General features: G+C 35.3%; 1 protein-coding gene across 1 annotated transcript in view; it reads left to right on the top strand.

Moving 5' to 3' along the window:
- XPR1 (xenotropic and polytropic retrovirus receptor 1) overlaps positions 1 to 15,228 on the top strand; it is a 218,168-nt gene that overhangs the window by 12,343 nt on the left and 190,597 nt on the right. The gene's annotated exons all lie outside the window — the stretch shown is intronic.

The raw sequence follows: 15,228 nt of genomic DNA on the forward strand, positions 1-15,228 counted from the left end.
CAGAAAATAAGAAAAGTTCATGTTTGTCTCCACAGAATGTGGCTAGAGCTCTAGAAATAAATTACTTTGATATAAATTTAGTGTTTTCTTATTCTTTTGTTTAGTCAGTGAATGCAGATTTAGTTCTTTTTTTAGTTTTAGGTAATAAACTCAAATGTGATCAGTGAGATATACTGAGATATATTGAGATATATCTTTCTATTGTTTTTCAAATGTTTTTATAATAGTAGATAACAAAAGTGTTGATAAGCAGGTTAGTTACCACTTCTAATCACAGATTTCATACATCTTTTTATAAACCTTTCTTTTTGAGTTGAATATATTTGTTTGAAATAGGAGTTTTGAAATATAAGTACTTCAAATTATACTGCCATTAGATATTTGCTAGAGAGGGATGCAAAATGTTTTCTCTAGAATTTGTTTGGTCAGTATCATGGACTTTGAACAGTTCTGTTCTTGATAGATGAAGAAATTAGAAAGTACATTGCTTTAGAGACCACTGAAATTGAAGTTATTATAATAACCCTGTGAGCTTGGGCAAGTCATTTAGACTTTCCGTGTTACAGTATTCTCATCCTTAAATTGGACATGATAATAGTGCCTACTTTAGAGGATCATATGAGATTAACTGAATTAATAATTGGAAAGCACTTAGTACATATGTGTGGTAAGTAATAATACTACGTATAGTAAGTGTTGTATATTAGCCATTATTACATATCTATCTCTAGTGGTTTGCAACTAACAGTTGAGCAGGTTCCTAGTTGATTTTATTCTTTTAATTTTTATGTATTTATTTATGTATTTATGTATTTATTTATGTATTTATTTGTGGGGGGGGGGCAGAGGGAGAGGGAGAGAAAGAATCTTAAGCAGGCTCCATGTCCAGTGCAGAGTCCCACCTGGGGTTCAGTCTCTCAACGATGAGATCATGACCTGAGCCGAAATCAAGAGCGGGTCACTCAACTGACTGGGCCATCCAAGTGCCCTCTAGTTTATTTATTCTTGAGACAACTTGGGGAAGGAATCAGTGAAACTCTAACTGGGAAAAAACAACTTAGATATTGCTCATTCATTTATTGGATAAATGGAAGATGAAAGAAGTTTACCTTTTTAAAAAAGCCTGATATTTCACAGAACACAAAGTTTTTGTTGTTACTTGTTGATGGTTATTGCTGAGATAAAAAGATTAATTTAAACATTTTTGACAGTTTCTTTAGTTTTTGGGATAGAAGGAAAACTGGGAAGAAAGCTGGTAACTTTTTTTTCTTTCACTCTTTTGTTATGAAGCCTTAGTAGAATTGATTTATAAACATACAGTATTAGAGAAAAAAAATATTTTAGGGAAAGAAATGATCAAATGCAGTATTTTGAAATTCTCCTTTAACCTTTGTTTCATTTTAGAGACTATTATTTAACATGGTGGGTTTTATGTAAGGAACACTTATTAATAAACCATTATTTAACCAGCTTTAATTACAATGATTTAAAATTTTTAATGATATCAGTGATTATTAATAATAATTTAATGCATATTTTGTGAACCTGCCATGCTAAACACAGAATATCCCATTAAAGTAACAACCTCCTTCCAAATGGTGAAATTTGCAAACATACACAATATTTTAGTAGTTGGATCATTTTATTATCATTCATATTTGAAATTAAATACAAATATCATTGGTAGGCATAAAGTAATACTATTAAACATTTTTTAATGCATCACTTTCTAGTGCTTAGCACAATGATTTATTGTGTAGGTGCCTCAATATTCATTTTATAAGGAGTGAAGGAGGGAAGAATTCAATATAAAGTTTTAAACCTAGGGAAACTGGTAGAGGATAGCTACCTTTGGGAATGGTAAACTCATGAAATTAGATCTTAAATATGCTGATTTCATGTGTGAGATGTCTGTGTGTAGAGAAGGAGCTAGGATTTGAAAAATGGTATTAAGAGATAAGATTATTATAATTGAGATAGTAATTAAAGAATTCACTAAGGGAAAGTATGTAAGGCAAAAAAGTAAAGATGCAAACAGAGGAAGTCTTGGAAAATACGTTGTTACAAGACTGGAGATATAGAGATAAATGGGTTATTAGCAGTGATATGCTCTGTGGACAGGTCAGTAAGAATGAGAATTAAGAATAGGCCTTGGAGGGGCGCCTGGGTGGCTGAGTCACTTAAAGTGCCCGACTTCTGCTCAGGTCAGGATCTTGTAGTTCAAGAGTTTGAGCCCTGCGTCAGGCTCTGTGCTGACAGCTCAGAGCCTGGAGCCTGCTTCAGATTCTATCTCCCTCTCTATCTGCCCCTCCCCTGCTCTCTTCCTCTCTCAAAAATAAATAAACATTAAAAAAGAAAAAGAATAGGCTTTGGATGTGACAAAGGGAGCTTATTGGTGGATTCTGAACATAAATTGTGTTTTGCAAACTATCTTCCAGGTTTTAAGAGGTTAAAGTCATTGAGACAACATGTATGTACTTACCATTTGAGAAATTTGGCTACTAAATTATGGAAAGAGCCTAAATGTCCATCAACTGACAAATAGGTAAAGAAGATGTGGTTTATATATACAATAGAATACTACTTGGCAATGAGAAAGAATGAAATTTGGCCATATGTAGCAATGTAGACAGAACTGGAGGGTATCATGCTAAGTGAAGTGAGTCATTCAGAGAAAGACATACCATATGTTTTCACTCGTATGTGGATCCTGAGAAACTTAGCAGAAGACCATGGGGGAGAGGAAGGGGGAAAAAGTTACAGAGAGGGAGGGAGGAAAACCATAAGAGACTCTTAAATACTGAGAACAAACTGAGGATTGATGCGGGGGTGGGGAAGCGGGGAAAGTAGGTGATGGGCATTGAGGAGGGCACCTGTTGTGATGAGCACTGGGTGTTGTATGGAAACCAGTCTGACAATAGATTGTAATTAATATTAAAAAAAAAAGAAATTTGGCTACTAACAGAGCGAGGAAGATAACTTTGAGGACCAAGTAGGATAAAGCAAAATGTTCTTTGAGGATTTATGAGATCTGTTCATATATGAAGACAGTAGAGAAAGTAGCTTTAATTTAAAAAAAAAAATTTTTTTTTTTCAACGTTTATTTATTTTTGGGACAGAGAGAGACAGAGCATGAACGGGGGAGGGGCAGAGAGAGAGGGAGACACAGAATCGGAAACAGGCTCCAGGCTCTGAGCCATCAGCCCAGAGCCCGACGCGGGGCTCGAACTCACAGACCGCGAGATCGTGACCTGGCTGAAGTCGGACGCTTAACCGCTGCGCCACCCAGGCGCCCCGAAAGTAGCTTTAATTTTATCTAAATTTTTGGCTTAATTGCATTTCCCTCATTTATTGTCTGTGAGGCCTTTACAAAGTTTTTTCTCTGAACCTCAGTTTTCTTGTGTGTGATATGAGGATAGTACCTACCTTTCAAGGTTATTGTGAGAATTATATGTAATAATATATGAAAGTACCAGCAAGAGCCTGATCTATAGAAGATACTCTTCAGTAAAGTATAGCTGTTAATTTCTATCATTATTAAAAATAAGCCACTGAAGTAACTTTTACTCATTTATTCAATGGACATTTTAGGGTGTTAGTACTTAATTTAAGAAGACTCTCTGTAAGTGTCATGAAATTTCTTGGAAACCAAATGATGGTAGCTGGACTTGTAGAATCCATTGCTTGATGGGGTGCCTGGGTGGCTCACTTGGTTAGGTGTCTGGCTCTTGTCAGTCAGGTCATGATCTCAGGGTTTGTGAGATTGAACCCTGCATGGGGCTCTGCGCTGACAGCATGGAGCCAGCTTGGGATTCTCTCTCTCTCTTTTTTTGCCCTGCCCCCCTTGCCCTCTCTCTCCTTCTCTCTCAAAATAAATAAATAAACTTAAAAATAAAAAAGAATTCATTGCTTGAGAAACTACCTTTTGACAAAATGAATCACTGTGTTTCATAGATTCTAGGATGCACACTCCCTTGTTCCACTATCCAACACCTTTGAAATTGGGATTCATCTTACAGATGTCATAGTTTAATACTTTTCTTTCTTAATGATTCATAAAATAATGGTGTGTTTTAACAATTGATGATGTCTTAGACTCAATGAAGTATGGTAGTATTTTATTAAGTACAAATGTATTTTGATTAGTAGTATTTTTTTTGTGGGAAATGTTATTCAGCCTCCAGAGAATACCCAATTTATTAAGGTTTTGTGGTACTGAAATTGAAGCTGTGAAGTGGTCTGAGACCCATAGATTAGAAACCATTTTGGGGCACCTAGCTGGCTCACTTAGAGGAACATGCTACCCTTGATCTTGGGGTTTTAAGTTCAAGCCCCACATTGGGTGTAGAGATTACTTAAAAAAAAAAAAAAAGAAAGAAACCATGTTTATAATTTTTATAGACATTGGAAACAGTATTGCAGTATTGCAGAGCTTTTGGATTCCTTCTTGTTTTTGTTCAGTTAAACTGGCAAACTGTTACTAAGAGCAAACGTGAGAATTTTATGTTGTGATAACTATTATTTTTGGGCAGAAATCTAACATGTTTTACCAACCTGTATAAAACTTACATGTTAAAGAGAGCTGGAAGCCAAAAGCATTAAGAACTTTTCTTGTGTCTAGTAAATAAAAATGGTTTGAATTTTGTGTAGAGATAAAAGATAATGAAAATTGAGAAAACTAAGGAAGGACTTTGCATTTTGATAGTTCATGAAACTAGAACTGCTATAAAAGCTCAATAAAAATAATAGCTAACACTTAAAAAAATTAACTGATGTGCTGATTCGGACATTTATGTTTTGTGTTACAAAGTCTGTGAAGTTTACCAGTATATTTTAAATTTGTACTGTGCTAGATGCTGTGGCCTATAAAAATTGAGGTGAGGTTGCTCTCTGCCCTCAGAATTTACACATGTTACCACAATAAATGTAAGAATGAGACATATAGATTTAATTAGTTAGAAGAGAGCATTTGTTATCAGCTTTATTTTATCGTCAGAATAGCATCCTTAGACAAGGAAGATGCTGATTTATTCTGTCAGACCTGCTTCAGGTTAAAAGTGTGGCTGTATGCCTTCTCAAGGGCATTCAGTGTGAGTTAAATTACAATGTTGGTGGCTTTGATATATGGGAATGCAGTTTTGCCTATTATTGCTAAATAAATCACTTGCTTGAAATTGTCATAAGTTTTCTTTCCATTATTTGGTATATGTATAGGGATAAGCATCTTAGCTACTTTGATCAAGATGAGCAGGGGCGCCTGGGTGGCGCAGTCAGTTAAGCGTCCGACTTCAGCCAGGTCACGATCTCGCGGTCCGTGAGTTCGAGCCCCACGTCAGGCTCTGGGCTGATGGCTCAGAGCCTGGAGCCTGTTTCCAATTCTGTGTCTCCCTCTCTCTCTGCCCCTCCCCTGTTCATGCTCTGTCTCTCTCTGTCCCAAAAATAAATAAACGTTGGAAAAAAAAAATTAAAAAAAAAAAAGATGAGCAGAAGATGTTGGTTATGATCTAATAACATGTACATTCTGTGATATAAAAATGTTTTTCGAATCTACCTCATGTATTAATTATCTATATAGCCCAAAACTTAGTAGCTTAAAACAATAATAAACATTTATCTCATGTTGTTTATCTCATGTGTGTCAGGAGTTTGGAAGCAGCTTAACTGGGTTGTTGTGGCTCAGGGTATTGTGTGAAGTTGCAGTCAAGATGTCAGCTGGGGTTGCAGTTATCTCAAGGCTGGATTGGGGCTGGGGGATCCAATTCTAGGATAGCTCACTCTGGTGATTTGCAAATTTGTGCTTTTTTTCAGAAGGCCTCAGTTCTTTACCATTCAGAACTCACCATAGGGCTGCCTTTTTTTTTTTTTTTTTTTTTAAAGTCTGGCTTCCCTCAGAGTAGATAATCCAAGAGAGAGTAAAATGAAAACCACAGAGTCTTTTATGACTTAGCCCTGGAAACAGTATTCTGTCATTTATGCAATATTCTATTGTTTATATAGGTCAGCTGTATTTTGTATGGGAGGGGTTGCACAAGAACATTACTACCGGGAGGAAAGAATCCTTTGGAAGATTCATCTTTGGAAGAATCCTCTCAGAGGCTAGGTGCCTCACTTGATATAAAAATCTGATGGTAGTAAAGTTTTAGAAATAAAAGAATATCAGAAAATTGAGTTGCCAAAAATGGAAGTAAATCTTAGAAAATAAGGTTTCATTTGAAATAGCGGGCTGTGTGTCTTTTTCTCAAGCATGGATTATAGAATGTACAAAACTTGGGTGGGATACTTTAGTAACCTGAGTTTCAGATCTCAGTGGTAAAATGAGAATCATGTTTACATTAAGGAGTTAAAGCTCTGTGTTTCATAAAATTAGAGTTAAAGTAGTGTGTTTAAAATATTCAAAATGATATGTGATAGTAGGCATTCAAATGTAACTATGATTGCTTTTATTATTGATCGATATTTGTGGCCATCATTTCCTCAGCTCTCATGTGTACTCAACCCAATCTAATCTAGCTTCTGCCTGATCACTCTTCTGAAACCATTGATTGATGGTCACAGGTGAGCTCCTGATCCTCAGATCTAATAACCTCCTCTTAGTCTTGTCTTTCTTTTTGATCTCTAAGCAGCTTTTTATTTTTCTTTCCTTTAACTTAAGGTTATATTTTTTTAAATCTTACATATGGATAGTTTCAGATATAGGCTCTGAAGTAGAAAGAGTGTAGGCATTCCAGCGTTAGCTATTTTTCTTTATAATTCAGTTGCAGCATTCCAATTAGATAGGTAGATGGATAGATAACATTCCAGTTAGACAGAATAGACATCTGTATTCACCATCTTGCTCAAGATACAGAAAAATTATGAGTATTATGCACCCTTCCTTGATTGTTGTTTTGCTTAGCTCAGATGTTTGTTTTCTTTTTAAGTTATTTTTCAGCTTTATTGAGACATAATCGACATAACACTGTGTAAGTTTAAGGTGTACAACATAATGATTTAATACATTGATATATTGTAAAATGATTATTTCCATAGCATTAACTAACACCTCTATCCCATCACATAATTACCATTTCTTTTTTGTGGTGAGAACATTTAAGGTCTACTCTCTTCACAACTTTCAAGTATCCAATAAAATACTATTACCTATAATCACCATGCTGTACATTAGATCCTCAGAATTTATTAACCTTATAACTGGTAGTTTGTACCTTTAACTGATATCCTCTCACCCCCCCCCCCCCATCATAACCACTACTCTATTTGCTCTTTTTCTTTTTTTTTATCCATTCATCTGTTAACCCTTAGGTTGTTTCCATGCCTTATATTGTGAATAAATGCTGCACTGAACATGGGGGTGCAGATATCTCTTCTCTAAGCAACTTTTGATAATTTTTAATATCTCTTCTTTCTTTTTTCATTGTTACATTAGTTTCAGGTGTACAATATAGTGACTTGACAACTCTACACATTAGGCTATGCTCACCACAAGTGTATCTACAATCTGTCACCATACAGTACTATTACAATACCATTGACTAATATCTCTTCCTTCCTGAAATGCTCCTTTAATTTTTGTGGCACTGTGTGTGTGTGTGTGTGTGTGTGTGTGTGTATACATATATATATGTCTGATTTTTTTCTCATTGTCTTTCCTGCTGCTTTGTATTCCAAAAGATTATGTCCTTGGCCCACTTCTCACTTTCTGAGAAATTATATTTACCTACAGTTTAGGCAGTTTCTTTTTTATTTTAAGTAGGTTCCATGCCCAGCGTGGGGCTCAGACTCATGACCAAGAGTAGCACACTCTACCTCTACCGACTGAGCCAGCCAGGCACCCCAAGCTTAGGCAGTTTCCTGTCACCTTTATGTAGGTGATTCCCAGTTCTTAACCACTAGCTCTGACCTGTCTTTTAAATTGTATATCTCTGAGGTGCCTGGGTGGCTCAGTCAGTTAAGTGTCTGGCTCTTGATTTTGGCTCAGGTCATGATCTCAGGGTTTGTGGGATTGAGTCCTATGTCGGGCTCTGTGCTGACAGTGTGGAGCCTATTTGGGATTCTCTGTCTCCTCTTTCTCTACCCTTCCCCCCACTTGCACTCTCTCTCTCTCTCTCTCTCTCTCTCAAAACAAATGAATAAACATTAAAAAAATAAACTGTAGATCTCTATTTTCATCTGTCTGCTATCTCAGTTTTTCTGTAGATACCAAAGTGGTTTGTCATCCAGTCTCTTTTATCTTTTTTTGCTCATGGTTTTTTCTTTGGTGTTTTTCCAGGTCAGTTAATAGTGTCACTAATCCTCCTTCTTTTTACCTGGGCTCAAAATCTTGAAGATCTTTAATTCCCTTAGTTCATGTTTAATTGTTTCTTTTTTGCTTCTTGATTTTTGCTTCTTGGTGTCCTCCTCTTTCCCATATTTCACCTATTTTTTCTGCCCCCATTGCGACTGCCTTAGACTTTCAATATGCTTTGCTCGTTTTTTAAAATGTATTTAATATATTGTGTTATAATTTATTTATGTGACTTCTTGTTTGAGTCATCATTTTCTTTAGAGCCTGGCATAATGTACAGAGTAGACATCCAATAATCATTGAATGAATAAAGCATGGTAACTTCCTTAATGATGATATTAATCTATAAATATGGTGCACCTCTTTTATACAAGTACAAGCATGGTGGCTAATACCCATACTTTATAGTCATATGGGGACCAAGTGACACAGATAAATAATTAAAATATAAGGTGGAAATATTAAGTGCTATAAATGGTTTCAAATAGAGTACTACAGGATTTCAGAGGAGAGAGTGATGATTTCCAGCTGGAAAAATCAGGACAATGAATAAAAGAGGTTAAATTTGATCTAGACCTTGAAAAATGGTTAAGATTTGGAAGTTAGGTTTAGAAGATGTGGGTAGGGTGGGGGATTGTAGTAGAGAGAGTAGTTGTAAACAAAGGCAAAGATGGAAGAAATATTGAAGTTCCTAAAATGAGTAATAAGTAATTCATTTTGGCTTTAGGGTTAGATTGTGAAAGTGAGAGTGATTTTCTTCAGTTTGGAATATAAGCCTAGAAAGATAGTTTGAACCATCCTGGGTGCCTTAGAGGCCAGCAGAGGATTATGGGCTTTATTTTATAACCATTGGGAAATTCTAAGTTTTTAAGCAGGAGAATCAGACTGGTGCTTTGGTAATATTGATAAAGAAGCAGGAGTTGTAAGATGTTTTAGAGAGATGGAAATCTATAGGTTGGTAAACCAGGTCAGAGTTCACTGTAATAGTGTAGGTAAAAGGATAAGGGAGATATGTAAATGAGGTTGTGGTAGTGGCATTGAATGAACCAGATCATTAAACTCATGGGTGAAAAGGAGAGTATAGGAATGTTAACTCCACTAGGACAGGGATTTTTATTTTCCTCATGATGTATTCTAAGTGTTTAGAGCAGTGCCTGGCACATAGCAAGTACTCAATAAGTATTTGTTGAATGAGTGATAACTGAGATTGTGAATCTCTGTGATTTGGATACTGGCAATGACATTAAAAGAAATACAGAACATGAGAAGAGCATGTTTTGGGAAGAAATGAATTGAACTTTGGACATTCTGAGTTTGTGTTAGCAGACATGTGGCTGAGGATACAGATTTGGGAGATATCTACATAGAAATAGTAAATGCCATGTCAGTGAATATCAGAATATATTAGTGCAGTAACTTATAAATGTGAATATTCCAAATTAGTTCTTCCTGTTTTATAATATATATTTTATACATTTAATAATTGAAATTATAATTTAATGTAACAACTTTTGCATAGTGAACTGCCTTTTGCTGATGGGGTGCTTTTAAATTCCATGGAAATTATGAGTCGTGCATCATCCTAATATACTGTAGATTTTGGATTAAGTATGTGCAAAAGTACATTAATTTTAAACTTTAATATATTAGATTATAAGAATTTGTGTAAGTTTTTATTGACTTTACAGATTATTTTTATCATCAAAAACAGAGTTAGGTTAGTTTATTTCTATTTGAGGATAGAAATGAAGATTCATTAGATGGTGATTCTTTGTATAGGACATATGAGAATGTTGGATGCCCTCTTGAGGTATATAACATGATTTACAGAACTGTCTTAACACTTTAATATCATGAAAACATGACTGACTTCTAGATGATGAGACAAAGAAACCATGTCATATGTACCTGACTTGCACATTACTCACAGACTACCCAGTATTTCTGGTGAAAAAAACTAAAAAGGGAATGCAAAAAGAGGAAGCAGAAACTGAAAAAGAAGTCATTGGAGAATATTTCTGGGGTGCTATAAATCAGCTCATGATGTCTGTGTTTGTTTGTTTTTAAAGTAGGCTTCATGCCCAGCACAGAGTCCAACGTGGGGCTTGAACTCACCACCGGGATCAAGACCTGAGTTGAGATCAAGATTCCGATGCTTAACTTACTGGGCCAATTGGGCGCCCCTCATGATGTACATATTTTGAAGAATATGTCAAAATTTTGTTATTCAGGAGTTCCATTTAGAAAAATTTTTGGATTAAAAAAGTCTGATGTAAATTTTATCTAATTATTAAACACTGTTAACAGGGAATATGACTGTTTTAAAGGTTTATAACAAATAATCCCTTTCCCTTCCTCTTTAAATGCCTGTGTTTATTTTATTGCTTATTAATCAATAATTAAATTCCAGTGTGCTGACTTTGAGTGAATATTGAAGCCAATGAGAACATAGGTTATTTAATTGATGGAGTTGATAATATTTGTAGTATATATTTGAGGCTAATGGTGAGTTGATAGGAAGTAGAAATTTTTCTAGTTTCTGATCTGAGTTTGTGGAAAGGCCTGTGAGATTGCCTGTGCTTTGGAAAGGAGATTAATGATGATCTACTACGGGTTATTAAAAATTAACAACATAAGAAATTTGTATTGGCAGTATTATTGAACACACATGTTAGGTTTGAACTATACCCTATTTTGTGCAATAGATATATATCTTACAGAAAGTTTAAGTAATATAATTAGGAGACCTTGTTTAAAGCTATGCAAACTGGGATTTGCATGTATTTTCTTAGGAGTCTGTAGGTTATGAGAATTAAAAATATAGTATGTTTATGACAGTGATTTTCTAAAAATATAATAGCATAGTCTAGATCATCTAGATGACCATCTTATAAACTGGTAAATGCCGGGAGTTGCAGTGCCTGTGTTTATGCTTGTTTGGTCATGTTGGCTCCAGGTAGAATACTGTACTACTACTACAAGACTGAGGCATATCTAATACATAAATGATGTATTCATGTCCAAATAGTAGATGGCCAAATGATGCTACAGCCCACTCTATGATGTAAGTTTTGCGGTAGTTTGCAAAGGATTAGCTAACATTGTTTGAGTATCTTCTATGTTCTAAGTGTTCTTCATTTATAATCATGAATTATAATTAATATAAGGATTTGTGTTTTAAGAGTTTTTAATTCTCATAATAGACCTGTGAGGTATGTGAGATTACTCTGTTTTACAGATGAAGACACTGATATACAGAGAGGTTAATTTTCCCAAGGTTACACAGCTCTTAAGTAGTAGAGTTGGTTTTCATATGCATCGTCTGACTCCATAGCTCCTAGTCACTGTATTATGCTCCCTCATAGTAGAGAGAGGAACTAGGAGCATTATATCACATCTAATAGTCATATGGGTATTCCAAATTCAGAAGAACAGGTATAATGACAGCATTGTATTCATGTTGCCAGTTGAGATTTTGTTTTAGCAAACACATTTTTTTCCTGTCACATTAATGTTGTTGGTTGAATGGTATTGGTTTTGTTGTTGTGTTTGGATTTAATTTGTAAGATTTTACTGTTATATGAATTCTTATAAGCACTAACAGAGTTTCGTTTTAATATATTTTATAACCTAACAAAAATAATTTAACAGATTACCTTAGAGATGCTGATATAAAAGATTGTTTTGAATCCTTTGGAAATCAAAGAAATCTCTTGTAATGCACATGAATGTATATTGATTTTAGTATACAAATTCGGAGTTTTATATAAAGTATTGGATTTCTTTAAAGCAAAACAGCATAAATCGAGGAAACTCTTTGAATATGTTGTTTTGTGTATTTGGATTCTGCTCCTAACCTAGGCAAATGCTCTCATATCGTAGATAACAATCTATAGTTATAATTAATATAGACATTACTTTGTAGGCTCTTCCCCTCGTAGTTCCTAATTGGGGCTATTCTCCTGTCACAGGAATAGAAAGGTATCCTGTTTATGGAGTTCTCTTGAGACTTATTACAATAAAAAACTTAGAAGGTCTCTTATTCAAGGGAAAACTGAAGTAGTAAGAAGCAAAAATAATTGTCTCTGATTTTACCCAGAATTGTTTTGATTGAAATGAAATTGAGACTCAGATTTACAATCAAAATGAAGGCTATCATCATTTTTCTCTTTATAAAATTTTAATTGTCTTTTAAAAACTTAATTTGGTAAGCTTTCCTTTTGCAAATTTAATTCATTTTCGTCACTAAGGTACTACTTGGTATGCATTTTCAGTGTGCTTTGTTCATGTTTAAAGTAATTTTCTCCAAAGAAGAAATACTTTTGAGTTCAAGAACTATTTATTGAGCTTCTATTGTGTAGAAGCCACTATGCTAGTCGTTAATGGTTTATTTGCTTCCTGATAGCATCATTTAATTTTGGTATACATGCCTGTTATACTCCAGAAGTAGAAAAACTTCATTCAGATATTTGAGTCTCTAGTATTACCTGCTGTTATGATAGATTTAATTCCATAAGTATTCTCTGGCTGGGTGTGTGTTCCTTACATTTTTCTAGTTAGAGAGTTACTTTGCTCTAAGCAATCTATTAATTTAGTCTCTTAAAATATCTGATGGAAGACTGTAACATAACCACCACTCTACACTTGTGTAAGACTTTAATATAAAATTCTAATCCAAACTGGGGCACTTGGGTGGCTCAGTCGGTTAAGCGACTGACTTCGGCTCAGGTCATGATCTCATAGTTTGTGAGTTCGAGCCCCGCATCAGGCTCTGTGCTGACAGCTCAGAGCCTAGAGCCTGCTTCGGATTCTGTGTCTCCATCTCTGTCTATCCCTCCCCCACTCACACTCTGTCTCTCCTTCAAAAATAAATCAGCATTAAAAAAAAATAAATCCTAATCCACACTGACATAAAGTCTTTCTGATGTTTGATAAAATCTTCTGGACTAACTTCTTTTTTTAGGTTAGAAGTTAGTGGTTCCTGAGACATCTGAAATTGTAAAGAATATAATGAATTGATATAAATTTTTCTTAAAAGAAATTCCATACCTTTGTCATACTCAGGGCTTAAACAAATAAGTTTAAGAATCAGTGGTCAGTAAAGATGAGGCTGAGCTTCAAATGCAATTTTAGAAAAGTTGTGGCCCAGTAATGAAGATTTTGTAAAAAAGGTTTTTGTTTACATGTTTTCTGTCACTACTTCTGACCAGTTCTTTTTTCTGACACCAACTGGGTATCTAGTAACTTAGTTCAATTCTGACACTAAATATCCAGACCCCATGGGCAAAGGCATAGTCCCACAAAACTACTCTCGCTTGAGATACCAGCTATAAGTGGGGTACCCAGGATACCCACACTTCTGTCTGGCTGACTACAAATCTTTGGCCATTGGTGATTGAACTCAATCCCCAGCCATTCTCTCTTCCTCAGAGATTTGGGGGTGGTGCTGAAAGTTTTAGCCCTCTAATCACATTAATCAGGCTGTTGGCTTTTCTGGGGACCAGCCCCCATCCTGAAGCTATATCAGAGCCATTCCCCATTCCTCCCCCACCCCCCATGAGCTATCTCATTAGTACACAAAAGAATAGATTCCAAAGGTTTTCAGAGCTTTATGCCAGGAACCTGAAACAAACAGCAAATATTTTTTATTATACCACAATTACATTACTGTTGTAACTCAAATTTTATATAGTAAATCTTACTGAATATTACAGATTTAAACATGTATGATGTTAAAATTTTTAGGTATAGGGGTGCCTGGGTGGCTCAGTCAGTTAAGTGTTCCAGTTTGGTTCAGGTCATAATCTCATAAGCTCTGCGTCGGGCTCTGTGCTGACAGCTCAGAGCCTGGAGCCTGTTTCAGATTATGTCTCCCTCTCTCTCTGCCTCTCCCCTGCTCATGCTTTGTCTCTCTGTCTCTTCCAAAAATAAACATTAAAAAATTAAAAATTTGTAAGTATAATTTCCCTACAAAATTTTTTATAAAACATAGGTTAAAATTAATAAAAATGAATTAAAGTTGTTAATTTTCCTTGCTTCACTGGAAATCTTTTTTACTGTATCTTGTCAGGCTTGGTTAGTAATAGAACTAACAGGTTGGTGACTGGTATAAAGCATATGGTAAATTCACCTGGGAAGAATACAATTTACTAGACTTGAATACAGAATGGGTCACCCTCAAGGTTTATTTCTTCTTTTGGGGGGTTTTATATGCTTTAGTGACTCTAGGGCAGTGGTTCTGGGCAGGGGGTCAAGGCATGTTGATTTTGTGTCCCACGGGACATTTGGCAGTGTCTGGAGACATTTTTGGTTGTCACAAAGCTTTGATGGAGACATTGCTATTGGTATCTAGATGAGTCTAATGGGTCTCTAGATGGCAGGGATAGTACTAAAAATCTTGTGCACAGAACTGTCTCCCTGCCCCCAACAAATTATCTGACTCCAAATGTCAATTGTTGAGGAATGCTGGAGGCCACTTTGGGTGACCACCAAAGGTTAGATTGCATTTAAAGCTTTGAAGCTGTGGAACTGGATAAAGCCACCTGTTTATGAATGGCTCGTCAGCACTGGAGCTTTATCCACTTGATTGATTCTACTATTTTGATAGGTATAGTGAAGTACTTTTCAGTCCTGGCCCAGACCACTGATTGGGAGACCAAACTGCAACTATCCAAATTACCTAAATATGGTTGGTAGCTAATTCACTGGTTTGGAAAAAAAAATAAATAAATAAACCTGTAACTCATATGGAGGACTTTCCAAACTTCCATTGAAGAATATTTGTATCTAAGATAAAAAGAATTCTGGAGATTGTCTACATAGCAGTATGAATGTACTTGACACTAGTGAATTGTTCACTTGAAAATGATGCTGAATTTTATGTTACACTTATGTTACTATAATTTAAAAAATTTGTATCTAGTGTTTTATATTTTCTTAAGCAG

The sequence above is a fragment of the Leopardus geoffroyi genome, chromosome C3, assembly GCF_018350155.1.
Source record: "Leopardus geoffroyi isolate Oge1 chromosome C3, O.geoffroyi_Oge1_pat1.0, whole genome shotgun sequence".
Lineage (NCBI taxonomy): Eukaryota > Metazoa > Chordata > Mammalia > Carnivora > Felidae > Leopardus > Leopardus geoffroyi.